Source organism: Sinocyclocheilus anshuiensis, unplaced genomic scaffold, assembly GCF_001515605.1.
Source record: "Sinocyclocheilus anshuiensis isolate Anshui unplaced genomic scaffold, SAMN03320099.WGS_v1.1 scaffold274, whole genome shotgun sequence".
Taxonomy (NCBI): domain Eukaryota; kingdom Metazoa; phylum Chordata; class Actinopteri; order Cypriniformes; family Cyprinidae; genus Sinocyclocheilus; species Sinocyclocheilus anshuiensis.
In genome coordinates this window covers 1-9,789 of record NW_015547698.1, presented here as the reverse complement: position 1 = coordinate 9,789, position 9,789 = coordinate 1, and positions in this window count along the sequence as shown.

Genomic DNA, 9,789 nt, shown 5'->3' with positions numbered 1-9,789 from the left:
ACAGGTTTGGAACAACTTCAGGGTTAATAAATTATGACAGAATTTTCATTCTTGGGTGAACTATTAATTTAACACTAGCTGAGATGATCCATGATGACGATACACGTGAGGCTCAATGACATTACATGTAGTTTCTTCTCCTCCTTTCTCTTTATATGTCAACCTGACTGAAAACAAAGTGCACGGGTGAATTATTTCAACAGTGCCCTTACTTCAAAGTGTACAACAAGTATTTAATTAGTAAACTATCAGTATACCTATAAGTTATAGTTGCAGTACAAACTAAAAACAGATGTAAACTAGTTGTGTACTCAAAGTTTACTACTGTTATACTTAAAGCATATTTAAATGTATACTTTTATATACTAGAAAGTGGGCCAATTTAGTCCCTATGAGTATTGGAATAGTACACTTACAAGTATACTACTAGTACACTGATATTTGTATACTTACTACATAAAGTATATTTAAGTATATACTTGAACTTTACTTAAGTATACTTAATAAAATAAACTTGAAGTATACTACTTTTTGATAAGGGTGGTGTATATAAAGGATGAGGAAATCACTTAAATTTGAAACTGTTTCTCACACAAAACTTTTTTTATGGCTTCGGAAGACTTGCAATATGGATCACAAAGTGTAGGGACAACTTGTATGGTACTTTATTCCTCTCTGATGGAGTTTCACATCAGTGGCACAACTAAGTCAGTCTGGGGCTCATGAATTTGCCACAGTATCATCACATAAACATTCCTGAAGACTAAGAAAGTGTCTTATTTGACAGTTTTAAGCCCTTAATTGTCTGCTTTGTGTCTCTAGCTGTCTGTACCTTATCCACAGTGATCATTTATTTGCATTTTCAAAAATCATAAATCTTACGCATGCATAGACAGCACAAAACTTGGCCGAGACCGTAAGCACAATCACAGTCTGATATTTTCATGTATTTCAGTTTATTCTTGTAAGCTGTAGGGCAGTGGTTCTCAACCCGTGGCCCGTCACAAATGCAAATGCGGCCCACGATGCTGACCACGTAAAAAAAATAATAATAATAATAATCATTAATTAATTAATTAATAACTTATAATTTTACAATTCATATTTTTTTTTCAAATGTATTAAACAAATAAAAGTTTGAACAATCATTTTTTTGTCATATAAAAGAATTTTGGTGATCATGTACTGTTTTCAGGTATGTGCAGTACTGACGCAACTATGAACTGACGCAATTACACAGTTAACGCACACAATTACAAGCGCGCGCTTTGGCAGATTTAAAACAGTCACCAATTAATGATCAAAATGGACAAATTTGTTATTAGAGGAGAAAAAAGATGTGAGGAAAATACTACCCAGCCAACATTTGTATGTGGGGCCCATATGGGTATGAACTGGGCTGAAAAATGGGCCCCATATAGGATTGTCCGCGGGTTCCATAATGGCCCCATGTCAATTGCCCACATGGATTTCATATGGGATTGCACTTGTCACAAGGTGGGACCCAATTGGGCAACATGCATCAGAGGTGGGACTTTCAAGTCGCAAGCAGGTCTTCAAGTCATATCCCAAGTCCTCAAAGAGTTAAAGTTAATCAGATAATTAAGTGACTAATTAAATGATTGAGCATTAGCTTGTGGTCAAGGTTTGCTTTAGTTGGGCTCTTGACCCTTATACTAATTCAAAGTAATTTGATTCTAAGCGATTGCAATTTTGTTTCACAGCAAACATTTGTGCATTTGCTGAATCAAACCTTGAAGTACCAGATGAGCTTAGATTTTCTGCCTATAACTCATGACTAATGAACATCATAAAGTGGTCTCTCTTTGGTTTATTGGCTGACATTCAGATATTACTGAACTGTGAAAAAAGAAAAAAAGTCCCCCTAAACAAATGCCACTGTAGTGCTTCAATATTGAAAAAAAAGAAAATGGTGTCAACTCAGGCTTTTAGACATGAACACTTATCATATGATCCTCAACAGTGGTGACAATAATTATTCATACTGCAGTGCATGATGGGAGTTTTTACTATGGTGTTACCCAGCATGCATTGCAGCATGAAGCATTTTGTTGATTGTCACCATTGTTGAGATTCATATGCTGGTTCTTGAAGTCTGTGTGTGTCTAAATAGCACTGGAGATCATATTTTTATATGCATTATAAAGATTTAAAAATGCATTAATAGTGACTATTAGAGTAGCACTTTGTTTTACATGCTGTAGTTTCACAGCGTTGATTATGCAAAACCTAAACATATAACATTTTTGGATTGTAATCACGTCAGCTCATTGACTATCTCATCACATTAAAACAGCTAATACCTGCTCACTGCATCACAACACTTCATGCATGTTTATAAAGAAATATCTAACACTGGAGTCAAGGGTCAAGAGCCCAACTAAAGCAAACACTGATCTCCATGATGGTGACATCATTTTAACCAATAAAACATCAACATCTGATCCTCTGTAATTCTCAATAACAGCAGGTGTTCATCACTAATGCACAATCATCATTTAATTAGTCACTTAATTATCTCATTAACTTGAACTCTTTGAGGACTTGGGATATGACTTGAAGACTTGCTTGTGACTTGAAAGTCCCACCTCTGGAAGGAACACATGCAAACAATAAGAGTATCAGCAGTGAAGGTAGGAGAGTGCTTGAAGAATGGAAGAATCAGTTTGCTGTCAACGAGCGAGATGGACGGCCTTTCTGCTTGCTCTGTAGTAAAATACTGGGTGTTTGCAAAACTTACGATCTCAGAAGGCATTTCGATACCACCCATGCAACTTTTGACAATAATGATCCACCTGGATCTCAGGAAAGAGCTCTCAAGATAACTAGTCTTGAAAAAAATGGCATTGCTGAACAGAATACAATGCAAGCTAGCTTAAAAGTGTCTCAGGCCGTGACATTAGCAACGTTTAAAATTTCCTGGCTCCTTGAAACACGGCAAACCATTCAGTGATGGGGAGCTAGTTAAGAACCGTTTTCTGGAATCACAATGTCTGTTTGATGATCTGAGCAACAAGAGTGAGATCATTCACAGGATAAAAAGTTTACAGCTCAGCAATGACAGTTACTCGTCAAATTTCTGAAATGTCTGAGAATTTGACAGAACAACTAAAAACTAAGCTAGCCACTGCTTCAGCACTCAGTTTGGCTGCGAATGAATCGACAGACATCGGAAATGTTGCTCAGCTTTGCATTTGGGAGAGATGTGTGAATTCTTTTAAAAGGGACTTTTGAGGTTACAGAAGATTTATTGGCGTTGAAATCGCTACATGAACGAACAAGGGGCGAGGACATTCATAGAGCACTTAGTGAAGCATGCAATGACATGAACATACCGGCATCCTCAGTTGTCTCCATCACTACTGACGGTGCGCCCTCAATGACGGGAAAACACAAGGGTCTCGTTGCTGAAATGCGAAAAATCTGCCCTGACTTGTTGGCATTTCACTGTATTGTGCACCAGCAAGCACTATGCAGCAAGTTAGTTGATGGATACTTCGTGGAGGTTATGGACACCGTGGTCAAGGTGGTTAACTTCATTCGAGCGCGGCCTCTAATGCACCGCCGTTTTATTGCGTTGTTGGACGAAATTGACAGTGCTTATGGAGATCTCATTCTGCACAGTGAAGTGAGATGGCTAAGTCGTGGAAAAGTCTTGCATCGCTTTCTGGCTGTACTCCCCGAGATAATTCACTTTCTTAATGACATCGGCGAGACAGAAAGATTTCCAGTGTTGAGAGACAATGAGTGGAAAACAAACGTTGCTTTTCTTGCAGACGTCACAGCTCACCTAAACAAGCTGAACCTGCAACTTCAAGGTGACGAAAAACATGTTGATGACTATGAGGTTCCATTTGTGTCAAAAATGAGTCGACTGCTTTGTGCTTTGTACTATACATTTGTCTTTGTCTACAGTCATTGCCTACTTGTTCAGGTAAATCAGTATATGTTGGCGTGTATGTTGTCTGTTGACGTCGTCTTAATCTGTCGTCCTGCCTGCTTTTTCTCTATCATTTAATTACTGTCGTCCTTATTGTCGTTTTTGTTCTGTCATCTTGTTCTGTCGTCCTAACTGTCGTCCTGTTCTGTCATCTGTACTGTCATCTTATTCTGTCGTCCTGTTCTGTCGTTCTAACTGTCGTCTTGTTCTGTCGTCCTTACTCTCGTCTTTACTGTCGTCTTATTCTGTCGTCCTTACTGTCGTCCTAACTGTCATCTTATTCTGTCCTCTTTACCATCGTCTTGTTCTGTCGTTCTAACTGTCATCTTATTCTGCTGTGCTTAATGTCGTCTTGTTCTGTATGTATAACCAAAAATCAGTCGCGGTAAAGTTAGTTTCACATTTCATATTCGACTAGGCTGCTTTAGGGACTGTCTGCAAATTTATCTCACAGTACAAAACGAAGTATAATAATTCATTCAAATTAATGTTTAGAAAAAATACCACTGTAATTCACCAAAAAAAGGCTTTTTCATGTTCCAAAGGTTGTAGTATGTTCCTAGATACTGACATGTGATATTCTGGCAGTATCTCTTGTCATATAGGCCTATGTACAGTACACAATTATTTTCATAAAAATTACTGTACGCAAAGTTTTTTTTGTAGGTTGTAGTACATTTGCAGTTACAAGACTGACTTATGAGTTGTAAAATTTTGCTCATACCTCCTTTACTGTATGTACAGTACACAAATATTTTTAGAAAAAAATATAGTAATTTATCAATAGGTTTTTTTTTATGTTCCAAAGGTTGTAGTACATTCCTAGTTATGAGACTGTCTTACTACAGGTGATATTTTGCCAATATCTCCTTTACTGTATGTGCAGTACACAAATATATTTTTAAAAAATTACTGTAATTTATCAAAAGGGTTTGTTTATGTTCCAAAGGTTGTAGTACACTCTTAGTTACAAGACTGACTTACTACAGGTGAGATTTTGCCAATACCTCCCTTACTGTACATACAGTACACAAATATTCTCAGAAAAAAAACCTACTGCAATTTACCAAAAGGGTTTGTTCATGTTCTAATGCTTGTAATACAGTCCTAGTTACAAGACTGACTTACTACAGGTGAGATTTTCCAATATCTCTTTTACTGTATGTACAGTGCACAAATATTTTTAGAAAAAGGTTGTAGTGTTTTCTTATTTACAAGACTGACTTACTACAGGTGACAGTTTGCCAATATCTCCCTTACTGTATGTACAGTACACAAATAGTTTAAAAAAAAACCTACAGTTATTCACCAAGAGGGTTTTATCATGTTCCAAAGGTTGTCTTATATTTAGTGAGTTTTGCCCACTAGTAATTTACCAATAGGTTTTTTTGTTTTGTTTCATGTTCCAAAGGTTGTACTACAGTAATTTTTATGAAAATAATTGTGTACTGTACATATATGACGGGAGGTATTGGCAAAATCTCACACGTAGTAAGTCAGTCTTGTATCTAGGAACATACTACAACCTTTGGAACATGAAAAAACCTTTTTGGTGAATTACAGTAGTTTTTTTCTAAACATATTTGTGCACTGTACGTCCAGTAAAGCAGGTATTGGCAAAATTTCACCTGTAATAAGTCAGTCTTCTACAACCTACAACTTTCGTAACATGAAGAAAAAAATACAGCAGCCTAATTTTTTCATGAAAATATTTGTGTACTGTACAGACTGTAAGGGAGATGTTGGAAGTATTGTCTAAGGCGAGACATTGGCAAAATATATTTAGTCAGTTTGCCACAAGGCATTTACTATAGTCCTGTGAACATTAATTTGAATGAATTATTGTACTTCGTTTTGTACTGTGAGGTAAATTTGCAGACGGTTCCTAAAGCAGCCTAGTCAAATATGAAATGTGAAACTAACTTTACCGCGCTGATTAACGTTATGATGACAGAACAAGATGACAGTTAGGACGACAGAACAAAACGACAATAAGGATGACAGTACAGACGACAGAACAAGATGACAGAACAAAACAACAATAAGGACGACAGTACAGATGACAGAACAGGACGACAGTTAGGATGACAGAACAAGATGACAGAACAAAACGACAATAAGGACGACAGTCATTAAACGATAGAGAAAAAGCAGGCAGGACGACAGATTAAGACGACTGTCAACAGACAACATACATGCCAACATATACTGATTTACCTGAACAAGTAAGCAATGACTGTAGACAAAGACAAATGTATAGTACAAAGCACATAGCAGTCGACTCATTTTTGACACAAATAGAACCTCATAAATGGAACCTCATAGATGACCTTTTGGGTTGTGTTAAGAGTTTCAAAATGAAGCTAGGGCTGTACACTGCACAGTTCCAAGATGGTGATTTAACTCACTTTCCACTTCTGAATGACGCGTGTGAGGGTGTACTGGACATACAACAGAGAGAACGATTCATTAAAACTGTCAGTCAAATGCAGGAAAAATTCATCTCTCGAAGATGAACTGATGGATGTTCAGGCAAGAGGACACAGCCATACCGCGCAACAGTCATCCTCAGTTGCAGAAATGTGGCGAAACATCTCTGGACAAAACCTCAGATTATTAAGTTCAAAAGTGCTTTCCATATTTGGATCGACATACATTTGTGAACGCACATCAGGTGTCCCATTAATGGTAAGTAGAATTATACTCTCTAATAATAATAATAAATCTAATTGCAATCATTTAGATACTTTAATATGTGGTTAGTTTGCATTGGTGACGTCATATGTAAATGATATGTGGCCCGTGAGACTTGAACTTGGACATAGAGTGGCCCACTGAAAAAAAAGGTTGAGAACCACTGCTGTAGGGTAACAGGTGGCTGTAAAGTGGTGAAAGGTGTAGAGTTAAAAAACAGTCCTCCCTACACACGTGTAAGGCATTTGCGAACATCACACCAATGAACGATGGAATCTCCGCATTCCATCAGAAAACTAACATCTCTTCTCAACCATATGAGAGTCATAAAAACTGAACCATGGTCAGCCCAGGCGCCAACTTTCTCAAATGAGTTCCTGTCTCGCTCTGCTTATCTTTACAAGAAACACAAGGAGAGGGTGATTTACCAAACCACCTCCGGTGTCGACAAGCACGAGGACAGCAAGAACTGACCCCCCCCATCTGGATTCATTTAAGCAACAGAACGTCAGTAGGTTTCGTGACTGGCTTCAGCATAAATAAACCATCTAATGGACCACAGAACAAAGAACCTGGTATCTGGAAAGGGTTCCAGCGACAGACACTCCTGGACCTCATGACCGTTTAACGCATAAATTATTAATCCGATAAACAGAAAGCGACAGATTAATAGCCCATGTCCAGCGAGAAGAATGGCAGACCCACACTCGTGACACGGGCATGACCCCAGGACACCTCCCTTTTTTTCCCCTGCATTCCAAAAAAAAAGGGACGCTTCCTTTTACTACTTTCCAGGAAAGCACGCGTTTCTCCTGTCACAGACAAAGAAACGAAACTTACACAGACAATTCATAAGACAATCATTGTTAAAGTGTTCGAGCAATATACTCCCAAATAATATGCTTTCTGTTTGATGTGTCGTTCGAACCTATGATATTTGAATCTTTGCCATAAATGGCAGACTCGTGACATGGGCATGACCTCAGGACCTTTGACCTTACCTTTTTTTTAGGAAATGAGGTTACTAATATGTGTGTAAGATATGTGAAGTTTAGTGTTGAACGTAAACTTGTGATAATTGCAGAATATTGAAATAAGTGAAAAGCTGTTATTTCGAACAGTGTGTGTTGTACGACACTATATAGAAGTTATTAACAAAACCTGCAAATCTTCATTTCCCCACATGATAAATTGAAGCATTATGGTAATGTATGCACGCTCCGCCTTGCGACAAGTCGATTGGAAGGTCGCGTCGTGGGACGGACTTACGCAGCGGATCAAAAACCTAATGCAGAACAGATTTGCTGGCTTGCTTCTTCGCCTTTCGCCGTGTTAAGAGCACTCCATCTTGTGCTCACACGCTTACCATCAAAGCGATCGGTCATCTAAAACTCAAACACTTCAGTGAAACTTCGCGATCTTCAAAGAACTCCGAGTCTTGCAAACTCAGACTGTAGCAAAACTGCTGAAGCCTCTGCGTCATCAAGAAGCCAACCAATCTCCGGAGGGCTTTCCCAAATAAAATACGTCATCCTGATGTCACCGCAGTAACCAATCAGCAATGGGATTCCTCAAGCAGCCAAACAAGGAAACTCACCCAAACCAAGTAAACAAACAAAGCTTCTATCTGCTGACCTGGTGGCGAGATAATTTTAAGCAGTAAACATAAGCCAAGTCTCTGTTTTATGAATTTTCTCAGGTTGCAAGTAAAAGAACTGTAGCGAATATCTTGCTAAACTTTGGGCTTTCCTCAGTACTCCGTTAACATCATTTCCCTGAACCTGTATGTGGTAGCGAATATCTTGCTAAAACTTTGGGCTTTCCTCAGAACTCCGTTAACATCACTTCCCTGAACCTGTATGTGTGTGTGTGTGTGTGTGTATGTGTGTTTTAGCTTAGTTAATGTAATCTAGAATAGCCAATAAAATTCATGTTTCATTTATAAAGAATCATTGTTTGGTGTCATATAATTTTAAGGTTAAAACCTTTGCCAAAGATCCTTGTTACCTTGCTCAAAATTAATAAGATTACCATTTTGTTCATGTGTCGTTGGCCACGAATTAATATGAACAGAATCGTTGATATACACGGACGTTAACGTCTCGCTGGACGAGTCGTTGATTTAAAGTGTAAAATAATAAATTTGAAATCAGTTTTAATCAGGTTGACTCAGAATTTTCAGATCCGAGTCCTTTCAAAACCTGAATGAATTAATAATGATCAATTCCCTTATAGAATTAACGACTTAAATTACAGCTAAGTCACTACACACGTGTTCAATGTGTGACTCTCAGTGTGTTCTGTTTTTCTGTCCGGGACTTTGTTTAATTTAATGCATCAACCCTGTTTCACCGTGAATTTAGCTTTCTTTCTAAATCTTTTGTATGACGCTCTCATACACAAATAGGCAACTGCCCGGATCTTAATCCCATTTTTTTTCCATTCACTTGAAGGTCATTTGTCCTTATATCGAGAACATAAAACCTGTTTGAGCTCTCAGTATCAGACAGTGTAACTGCACTAGGTGGCGCTCTTTCAGTGTGATTAATGTGATGTTCAGTCAGTGGTGATGGTGGGAGGAGCCAGTAAAGCTGCTCATTACTGATAAAGAGCTGAATAAAGAGGAAGTAACTAAAGCAGACAGATGTAGAGACAGAGAGATTCACACAGAGATCATTCAGCATAAAGAAGACTGAACTCAACTCACAATGAAGATCCTCCTCATCTTCCTCACTTTCTACCTGATCTCAGGTCAGAGCTTTTCTCTTTCATCACTGCAGTAATGATGCTGTTTTCTGTTCATCAGCTTTCTGATCACAGTATCAATCTGATTGACAGCTGCAGTGAGATGCTTTAGCGTCACGGGATATTCTGGAGGAAGTCTTCTTGTTGATTCTGGGAAACTTTGGTTCCGTGCAAATGTTAAATATATGGCCAAATTAACTGAGTGGAGAACAATAATAAATTATAAGAAACATGATAAATGGATTAATGAAGGACGATTCACACTTTATCGAAACAATGAGGGAAACCTAATGATCTTCATCAGAGATTTGAAACAACAGGATGCTGGAGGATACTGGATTAGTGTTGATGGCCAGTGGTCCATCGATATGACTTTGAATGTGGAAGAA